Source organism: Erythrolamprus reginae, chromosome Z, assembly GCF_031021105.1.
Source record: "Erythrolamprus reginae isolate rEryReg1 chromosome Z, rEryReg1.hap1, whole genome shotgun sequence".
In the NCBI taxonomy this organism is placed as follows: domain Eukaryota; kingdom Metazoa; phylum Chordata; class Lepidosauria; order Squamata; family Dipsadidae; genus Erythrolamprus; species Erythrolamprus reginae.
In genome coordinates, this window is record NC_091963.1 from 124,062,231 (window position 1) to 124,073,528 (window position 11,298).

Below are 11,298 nucleotides of genomic sequence, written 5' to 3' on the forward strand. Positions count from 1 at the left end.
AGGCCTTTACAATTTTATGCATGGTATGCTTGGTTTTATAATAAGGATTTTTAACTGTTTTAGTATTTGATTATTATTATATGCTGTTTTATTGCTGTTGTTAGCCGCCCCGAGTCTGCGGAGAGGGATGGCATACAAATCCAATAAATATATACAGTGTTCCCTTGATTTTCACGGGTTCGAACTTCGCGAATAGCCTATACCACGGTTTTTCAAAAATATTAATTAAAAAATACTGCGCGGTTTTTCCTTCTATACTACGGTTTTTCCCACCCGATCACGTCATATGTCACCACCAAACTTTCATCTGCCTTTAATAAATATTTTTTAAAATAAAGTTTAATAAATAAACATGGTGAGTAATAATCTAAATGGTTGCTAAGGGAATGGGAAATTGTAATTTAGGGGTTTAAAGTGTTAAGGGAAGGCTTGTGATACTGTTCATAGCCAAAAATAGTGTATTTACTTCCGCATCTCTACTTTGCGGAAATTCGACTTTCGCGGGCGGTCTTGGAACGCATCCCCCGCGAAAGTCGAGGGAACACTGTAAAATAAATATTATTTTATTTATTTATTAGATTAGAACTGCCCCCACTCTCCCTGTCTTTCGTAAACTACTCAAGACTCATTTATACCGCCAGGCATGGGGGAGTTGAGATAGCTCTTCCCCCTAGGCCATTACAAGTTATGCATGGTATGTTTGTGTGTATGTTTGGTTTTATAATAGGGGTTTTTAGTTGTTTTTTATTATTGGATTGTACATGTTGTGTTTATTATTGTTGTTAGCCACCCCGAGTCTGCGGAGAGGGGCGGCATACAAATCCAATAAATAATAATAATAATAATATTATTATTATTATTATTATTATTAAATAAATAAATACAGGTCCTCAATGAAAGGCAGGTTGGTAGCAATTGTTTTTTCTGCAGTTCTGATTATCTTCTGAAGTCTGTGTCGGTCTTGTTGGGTTGCAGAACTAAACCAGACAGTTATGGAGGTGCAGACGACAGACTCAAAGATTCCTCTGTAGAACTGTAGCCTTTTGGGCAATTTGAGCTTTCTGAGTTGGTGCAGAAAGAACATTCTTTGTTGTACTTTTTGATGAAGTTTTTGATATTAGGTGACCATTTTAGGTCTTGAGATATGATGGAACTTAGAAATTTGAAGTTCTCCACTGTTGATACTCATTAGTATTGTGAGAGCTGGTAGGATGAAAGGATTTCTCCTAAAGTCTACCACCATTTTTACGGTTTTGAGTGTGTTCTAGATTGTTCCGGTCGCACCATGAGGCTAGTTGTTCAACCTCCCGTTTGTATGACTTCATGATTGCAATGATTCCTTAACTGTGGCAAAAAGATCATAAATTAGGCATGACTTATTTAATAGGCATCTTGCTTAACAACAAAAATTCTGATCTGAACTGTGGAAAGTCAAGGACTATCTAGCACAGTGATGGTGAACCTTTTTTTCCTTGGGTGTCGAAAGAGAGTGCTTGCGCACTATCACACATGCACAAGTGCCCATACCCATATTTCAATGCCTGGAGAGGGTGAAAACTGCTTCCCCTGTCCCCCAAAGGCCCTCTGGAGGCAGGAAATGGCCTGTTTCCCAACTTCTGGTGGGCCCAGTAGGCTTGTGTTTCATCCTCCACAGGCTCCAAAGGTTTCCCTGGAGCCAGGGGAGAGGGGTAAAAACACCCTCATCCATTTCCCCGAATGCTCTCTGGAAGCCAAAAACACCCTCCCAGAGCCTCTGTGCAAGCCAATAATCAGCTGGCCTGCACACACTGAGCTGAGCATGGGAACATGCTCATGTGCCAACAGATACGGCTCCATGTGCCACTTGTGGCACCCATGCCATAGGTTTGCCATCACTGATCTAGCATCTATTACAGCTGTAGAAATGGGATTTGAAACATTTACTGCTTCAGCAGTTGGCCACTAGATGGCAGCAGGTGGAATTACAATAATACCGGTAAGTCAGTTTTTTATTTTAATTTAAATTAGACTACTTTTGACTACTCTGTTGAAATTACTTGTATTTACAGGCTGCTTCCTGTAGCAGAGTCCAGAAATGTTCTATAACAAAAAGTTTCAAATATTAAGTTAGATAAAGCTCATTAGAAAACTCACTTACATTTGTATTTTCAGTCACCATTTTGGCCTTCCTATCCTTGACCACAGCCCTATGGATAGTTGTAATTTCTGTCTCTAAGTGTTGTGGCTGCTAAGTGATTCATGTTACCAGGCCCAATTTTGCAATCTATTTTGCCAGTAATTAAACAAACACCTGGTTTCTCAAATTGACTTTGCTTGTCAGAAGCTGCCTGCAAATTTGCAAATGGTCACTGCATGCCAGTAACCAAGATTCTGAATTACGATCATGTGATCATAGCCATGGTGGGTTGCTACCAGTTCGCTCTGGTTCAGGTAAACCGGTGGCAGTGGGAGGCTCTGCCCACCCACCTGGACATCATCACAGATGAACCGGTAGCAAAGGTAAATGAAACACATTACTCACAGGGCTCCTGCAATTGTCGTGTCATAAGTCACTTTTTTTTTTTCAGTGCCAGGGCACATTTAAATAGTTATTAAACAAATGGCTGTAAGTTGAGGAGATAGCCTTTAACTTATAACCATTTGTATAATGATTGTTCAGTAACACTGAAAAAAAGTAATTTATGTTTGTTTTTCACACTTATGACTGTTAATAGGTACCATCCCCATGGTCACATGGTCAGAATTTGGATGCTTGGCAACTGGCATAATATTTATGAAGATTGTGGTGTCCTGGGGTCATGTGATCACCCTTGGTGTCTTTCCCCAAGCTATCTTCTTGGGTGGCAAGCTAGTTTCATTTACCAACATCATAATTCACTTAACAACTGTGACCAAAAAAAAGGTGAAAAAATGGGCCAAAACTCACTCAACAACAACTTCTCTTAGTAAATTTGGGGTTCAGTTGTGGTCATAGGTCAAGGACTATTTGTATCCAATTGATCCAATTGTCTGTGTTTGTTGTCTCAGCCCAAAACTGGGTTCTTGCCTGGAATGTGTAAGCACAATTGAACACATCCATGTGGAGATTTAATTAACATAGCTTTATTCTGCGCAGAGAGAGATGGGGGGGGGGGGCAGTTTCCCTCAAAGCCTGTATATCATCTGTCAGATATTGAGGGGGTTTGTAGATAAAAACCATAAACACTTTTCATCACAAGTTTGTAAAATGCTTTACCATCTTAGCATAATTATACTTTTACTTCTTATCAAACTTTTCATAGATATCCGCAAAAAGCCTGAAATATATGTTCATAGATCAGTGTTGACCATCTGATTTCCTAAACCATGTATTGCTTGCAGTTTCCTCTTTCTTACTCAGCCAACTGTACATCCTGTCTTTTGCCTTGTCATATGATATATTTGGAATTATTTTTATGCTTAGCTAGGTTATTTTCAACATGTTTGGAAACACAAAGCTGTTCTGTTGATTGATAAGTCAAATGGTGGTTTTTTTTGGTTTTTTTGTATTCTTCTCAGTATAGAAAGCCTTATGATAACCATAGATGCTTATTGGTAGCTTGAAGTGTCATGTGAACACATGTATAAATTACAACTTCATATTTCCATGACTGTTGAACATAGCCCCACACTCTTTTGGCGGGGGGAGTTAGACCTTTTCCCACAGTTAGATTATGCACTTGAATTCTAATTATTTAGCCACCTACAGTATTTAATACACCTACAGTATTTGTACTGGGCTTTAATTGCTGTACAGTTATACCTTGTCTTACAAACTTAATTGGTTCCAGGACGAGGTTCTTAAGGTGAAAAGTTTGTAAGATGAAACAATGTTTCCCATAGGAATCAATGGAAAAGCGATTAATGCGTGCAAGCCCAAAATTCACCCCTTTTGCCAGCCAAAGTGCCCGTTTTTGTGCTGCTGGGATTCCCCTGAGGCTCCCTTCCATGGGAAACCCCACCTCTGGACTTCTGTGTTTTTGCAATGCTGCAGGGGAATCCCAGCAGGGAAATCCCAGCATCACAAAAACACCGAAGTCCTTGAAACCTCAGCTCCAGACCTCTGTGTTTTTGTGATGCTGCGATTTCACTGAGGCACCCCTCGCTGGGAAACCCCAGCTCCGGACTTCTGTTGCCAGCGAAGCGCCCGTTTTTGCACTGCTGGACTCCCCTGCTGGGATTCCCCTAAAGCATCACAAAAACACATCCGGAGGGGGGGTTTCCCATGGAGGGGAGCCTCAGAGAAATCCCAGCAAGTCCAGAGGTGGGGCATCCCAGCAGCGGCGGTGGGTTTGTAAGGTGAAAATAGTTTGTAAGAAGAGGCAAAAAAATCTTAAACCCCTGGTTTGTATCTCGAAAAGTTTGTATGATGAGGCGTTTGTAAGATGAGGTATCACTGTATTTCATTTTTGTTCTTTTGAGGTGCTACTAGATTTTATACTCAGTCTTTTCTGTTAACAGCTCAAAGCAACATTTAGAGCACCTTCAGTTTGTCCTATAAACTGGTGGAATAGATTAAGCTGACCGTCATATAGACACTCAGAGGATTTCCACTGAAGGTTCATTTAAGCTTGGAAAAAGACCCTAAACATGTAAGTGATACAATTACAATTCTTACTAGTAATAAAAGATTGGTTTGAGTAGAAACAGCTGTGTTTCTATATTCTTCCAGTCCATGCTTTGCATTAAACAAGTGTCTACTGAAATTAAAATGATTGCATTCATGCCTAATCCTAAAGTATAATTTATAGTTTATAACCATAGAGGCAATCCTTAACTTAACATTAGTTCATTTAGTGACTATTTAAAGCTAACAAAGCACTGAAAAAAGTGACCTGTTCCCAGTTGATGGGCTATCTAAACTTTTACTACCACACTGTGGGCATGGCTTATGCAGAACATCCTGCATTTTCTTTCAACATCTTTCAGTGCAAAATGGGTCCTCTGGGGTGGAGCTTCATTTTCGCTACCCCACTGCATTTTCCCCACTCGGGCAGTAGCCCACCCCTGCCTGTTTCCATTTTTCACACAACCATTGCTAACTCCCATTTTCACATGATCAGATGCCTGGCAACTGACTCATATTTATGACAATTGCAGTGTCCTAGGCTCATGTGGTTCCCCTTTTGAAACATTCTGATAATCAAAGTCAATGAGGCAATTTGGTTCACTTACCAACTGTGTTACTAAATTAACAATAGCAAAAAAAAGTCATACAATGAGGCAAAACTATCTCACTTAGCAACATAAATTTTGGGTTCAGTTGTGATCGTAAGTTGAGTGCTATCTGTATAGATAAGATTTCCTCAACCTGGTCAATTTTAAAACATGAAGTTCAGCATGCTGGCTAGGGAATGCTAATACAGTGATCCCCCGCTCGTTGCGAGGGTTCCGTTCCAGGACCCCCCGCAACGAGCGGGGTTTCGCGAAGTAGCGCTGCGGAAGTAAAAACACCATCTGTGCATGTGCAGATGGTGTTTTTAACTTCCGCAGCGCTAGCGAGGAGCCGAAGATTGGGGGAGGCGCGGCTGTTTTAAAACGTCGCCGCCGACATGGGGGGCTCGCTAGCACCCCCCCCGAACCGCCAACCCGGGTTTGGGGGGTGCTAGCAAGCCCCCCATGTCGGCGGCGACGTTTTAAAACACCCGCGCGGCTTTCCAATGAGTCCCGAAGACAAACGCGGAAGTTTGACGTTTGTCTTCGGGACTCATTGGAAAGCTCCGATCGTTTTAAAACAGGCGCGCCGTTCTCCGCTGACTCCTGGCGAACTTCCCCGCTTTAGGAGTCAGCGGAGAACGGCGCGCCTGCTTTAAAACAATCAGAGCCGGCCGGCTCCGATCGTTTTAAAACAGGCGCACCGTTCTCCGCTGACTCCTGGCGAACTTCCCGGGCGAAGGGCGAAGGGCGGGCGAGCGGGTGCTGGGGGGGCTTCGCCCTCCCGCCAGCAAGAGAGGGAAGACCCAGGGAAGCCGCCCAGCAGCTGATCTGCCCGGCGCCATCTACGCATGCGTGCCCATAGAAAAAAGGGCACGCATGCGCAGATGGTGTTTTGACTTCCGGGTTCAAAAATCGCAAATTACCCTGTTCGCAATGGTCGGGGACGCAATAACCGGGGGATCACTGTAATTGAAATCCACACATCTTAAAATTGTCAGGGTTGAGAGACACTGATGCTAAACCAGATCCAAACAAACTATTCAAGTTGATTGTGTTGTAAATAAATATTAATGGATATTAAAGTGTCAGGGTATGCAAAAGGAAGGCATAACTATTCTTATTTATTTATTTATTTTATTTTATTTATTTATTTTATTTTTATGCTGCCCTTCTCCTTAGACTCAGGGCGGCTTACAACATGTTAGCAATAGCACTTTTTAATAGAGGCAGCATATTGCCCCCACAATCTTGGTCCTCATTTTACCCACCTCAGAAGGATGGAAGGCTGAGTCAACCTTGAGCCGGTGGTGATATTTGAACCGCTGACCTACAGATCTTCAGTCACCTTCAGTGACCTGCAGTACAGCACTCTACCTGCTGCGCCACCCCGGCTCTAATACAGTGGTACCGCTACTTAAGAACTTAATTCATTCAGTGACCAGGTTCTTAAGTAGAAAAGTTTGTAAGTAGAAGCAATTTTTCCCATAGGAATCAATGTAAAAGCAAATAATGCATGCAAGAGGAGGAGGACAGTTGCTGCCGAAGGAAGAAGGTAAGGTGAGGGGAATCAAAAAAATCCAAAACTTTAACACTTAAAAAAAAAAGAGGGACTCTGAGGCGGCGAGGAGGTGTACACACCTCCCATAGACCCAGCGTGAGGCTGCCTCCCATACACTGCGCCAGAGAGAGTAACCCAGGTGGGCGAGTGAGGGAGCGCCACCAAAAGGCTCCTTTGGCAGTCCAGAAAAGCCTGAGATGGCCGGAATTAAAGGGGGAATGGTAGGAAACTGGTCGGGCCTTTGTGCCGCTCTCAAATTTCCTGGAAAAATTTTTCCGTGCTCAGGTTCTTAAGTATAAAATGGTTCTCAAGAAGAGGCAAAAAATCTTGAACACTCAGTTCTTATCTAGAAAAGTTCTTAAGTAGAGGCGTTCTCAAGTAGAGGTACCACTGTACTTGGAAAGTGGGACAAAAACTCTCAATCCAGAAGGTTCAAAAATACATACTATTTTTCACATCAACAGCGATTTAATGTGGATGTCTAGGATTAATTACTCTTCTTTTACAGCACTGTGATATGCAAAAAATAAGGGAATTGTTGGAGGTAGGCTGGTGTTGCGAGGGAGGCAAGATGGTAGCTCTTAGTTATGTGATTGAAGCCCCACTTGCTTTAACACTTGCATGCAAAATAAGAGAGAGTTATGTTTCAACCACGTAGTCAACGGCTACTAATTTGACTTTTGTAATGTGTCTTTGGATAGATCCTTTATTTTACCTTTTGTGGAGGACAGAATAGGGACTTGAAACAAGCTAGATTCCTGGTGATTAGCTAGCTGAGTCCTTAAAGTATGCTTGGCAATATTTTTAGAAGTGGTTTGTCAATTCCTAGGACTGAGAAAGAGTAACTGGCCCAAAGTCACCTAGCTGGCTGCTGTGCGACAAAGACAGGGTTGGAACCCAAATTGTCCTGGGTTTTAGATAAATGCTTTAATCACTGCTGCAAATTACATCTCTTTTGCAACCTATAGTTATCCCTTAAAACTCATCTCTGGAGCCTTTGATGACCTTGAGGAATCCCAGTTGTAGATGTGTTTCAGCTAAATAGTATACAGTAGTATTTTAATGCTTAATGTTTTTAATAAATTAATAAATAAAAATAAATAATGCTTAATATTTTTTAATGTTTGGGCAGAGGGTTGGACTAGATGACCTACAAGATCCCTTCCAGTTCTTGTTAATCTGTAAACACTGCTTATATGAATACCAAAAGAGGCAGTACAGACAGTATTATCCTTAGGCTCTGACACAACATTTCTTAATCTCAGCAATTTTAAGATGTGTAGGCTTTGATTCTCAGAATTCTCTAGCCAGCCTGGCTGGGCAATTCTGGCAGTTGAAAATCCCCCATGTTAAAAAGTACTGAAAATTGAGACAGAACTGGGAAAACTTATCTTGAAATGTTTGACCATGAATACAGAATTAATCCCAGAATGTTAACCAACAAGTAAATACCATTTTATGAAGAAAAAAACATGGAAATTATTTTGTCAAGAAATTATTTTGTGTGAAGCTCATAGCATTACTTAGGGACAACATTCTAGCTATTGAAAAAAAAACATCATAACTGAAGAGGCAGAGCTTGAAAAGAATCAAATGGACATCTTACTAAAAGGTGGGCAGGAAAGGGAAGGAAATTATGAGAGCAGAAAATTGATATTGGCTGAAATTATCATTTCCTTATCTGGTCCTTGTAGCTATCCCTTAAACAGCAACCTTGTGGACAAAGATAAGCTGATGAAATTTCCTGAATGTAGAAGGGAATGAACTATCTCCCAATTACATGAAGAAAATGCAAGGGCCCCTTGCTTTTGTCCTTTGTAGAGGGAAAACAAGGTTAAAATTAATATTTAAAAATTTATCATCGATATATGTAAGAAAAAGAAACAAACTAGGATAATCAGTGATGTATAGTAAAGGAAAATAGAGTACAGTGGGACCTCTACTTACGAACGCCTCTACCTTACGAACTTTTCATAGTGTTGAAGATTTTTTTGCCTCTACTCATGAACCATTTTCTGCTTCTTTCTCGGCTGCTGCTGTGAGCAGTGGCAAAAATGGCATGTGTTGGAGGAGCTCTCACAGCCGCCCCATTTCACTGCCACTTTCCCCTCTAGAATTGCCAGCCAACAATTGATCATTTGCCATTCAACAAATAGACTCCTTCTCATAACCTTCACATCTATGCCAAAACCAATAATTTGGTAGCTTTTCCTGCTACTAAGTCAAAATGACTTGCTACTAATCATGTTGGAGCTCTAGCATTTCTGCTTTCAAAGTCTGCCTAATTATTCCAGTATGCTGCTGTGAGAGAATCCCAGAAGATTGAGAGATGGAATGATCAGGATCTCTTGCAAGAACATAGACTACATAACACAAGATAATGATATGTTGCCAATTCTTTAGTGGCAGCTTCCACCTGTAGGCCCAGCACTTTGTACAAAGGTTTAGTGAAATTTCTTGTAATATCAAATTTCCTGTTACTTATTTTATAATTTATAGGGTCCACTTCACACAGATGGCAAACCTTTTTTCCCTCTGGTGCCAAAAGAGTGCGCACGTGTGCTATCATGCACGTGTGTGCACACCTATAATACAATGTGCCTTGCCCCCTGTGCATACATGCACAATTCCTCTAATGCTTCCCCAACCTGTGCGCATGTTCACACAATCCCTCCTGCTCCCCCATTTTCTGACTTCCAATGGGCCCAGTGGGCCGTTTTTCACCCTCCCCAGGCTCCAGAGGCTTTCTTGGCACCTGGAGAGGGTGAAAATGCCCTCCCATGCCCCCCAAAGGTCCTCTGGAGCCCAAAAGCACCCTCCAAGAAGCTCCCTGCAAGCCAAAAATCAGCTGGCCAGCATGCACATACATGCTGGAACTGAGCTAGGACAATGGCTCGCATGGCAGCAGATACAGTTCTGCATGCAACCTGTGGCATGTGTACCATAGGTTTGCTATCATGGTGATAGACTAAAACTTTTGTCTGCAAAACTTTAGAATTGTCAAGCAATGATGCAAAATTATAAACTATTTATTAACATCATATGCTGCCTTCTGTTTAGAAGAAAACATCCAGGGCAGTGACAATTAAACAATAAACATAAAAATCAAAGCACAAATTAAAAAAAAATTAAAAAAACAAATATTGATTTATTAAGGGGACTGTAGTACATTACAGTATATCATGCATTACAGGACAACAATCTTTCTAAGGTGTTTCAAGCAATACATATAATTACAACCAAAAATGCAATAAATATTTTAAAAGAATCACAATTCTAGGGTCCTTATAATAGAGCAACATATAGCAACAGCCAATTAGTGGAATAGGAAAAGGATATGATATTTTGGTGTAAATCGTTTATTTTATTTTATTTTATTTTATTTAGTTAGTTATATTTATCAAACAATTATAATATGATAATTTGTATAAGTAAAACATTAGAAAAGTAATGATAAAAGTAATGATAGAAGACAATAGAACAGTAGGACAAGGACAGTAGGCACAATGAAGTCCTTATGCACACTTATCTTTTCTTGGGAGATATCTATTAAGTGTCATTAAGAATCTATCCAATTTAGTATCCTGTGCTACCTGTGAGGAGCCAAGTACTTTCAGGAAGTCTCTAAATAGGGCACATTAATGGGGAAATGATCACCCTCCAGATTGCTATGCTTCAATATGCCTCCTGGCCTTACCATTAGAGAGATTGATTGGAACTGCTGTAGTTCAGCAATACTAAGAGGTCCACAGATTCTGTCCCTTTGAACATAGAAATTACATTAAGCTCTCGTGATTCATCAAGATCAATTTTTACTAAGTCGGCCACATTCAAATCCCTTCCCTTTTCATGCATTGTCAAAGAAAATAAATAACATGTTGTTACAAATTTGTGTGGCTCCTAAAAATAGATTAATTGATTAAAATGCCTTTATACTTTTACATATTATTTATGTACTACTAAAATTCATGTTTCTCTGTGTATAACCTTTAACCAGACAAAATAGTGATATTAGGGCAACAATTTTTGAACCATATTACGGAATGTGCCCAAAATCCAGAATCCATAATTCCTGTGGAATTTTATAAAACATTTTATGACATAGAAATTATCACATTTTATGACAAATATCATAAACCCTTTTAATGTTTCTGCTATGTAATTCAACATGGGCTATTTTCAAGTAGATACATCTATAAATTTTTCCAGTGGAGGCAGTACTTTAGAAATGCTGTCATTGGCAAGCCAGTATTTTTGAAAGTACAGTATATACCAACAGGTCATAGGTAGTCTAATTATTATTAAAAACTCAATCAATTTTAGTCTGCCTCTTTAATTAATAAATATCTTACCTTTTTTGGTTGTTTCATCTTCATTAATCTTGATTTTTGCTGTTCTGTGCAAAAACAACATCTTGGATGATGTCAGTATAATAATTTTCAACACAGCAGGCCTTCCAATTTTGTCTATCTTTCATCACTTTTCTATTCCATAATGAGCTGACAAATATGTGATGATGTCTTTTAGCTGAGATAGTAATTGTTCTTATATTTCAGAAATGATGT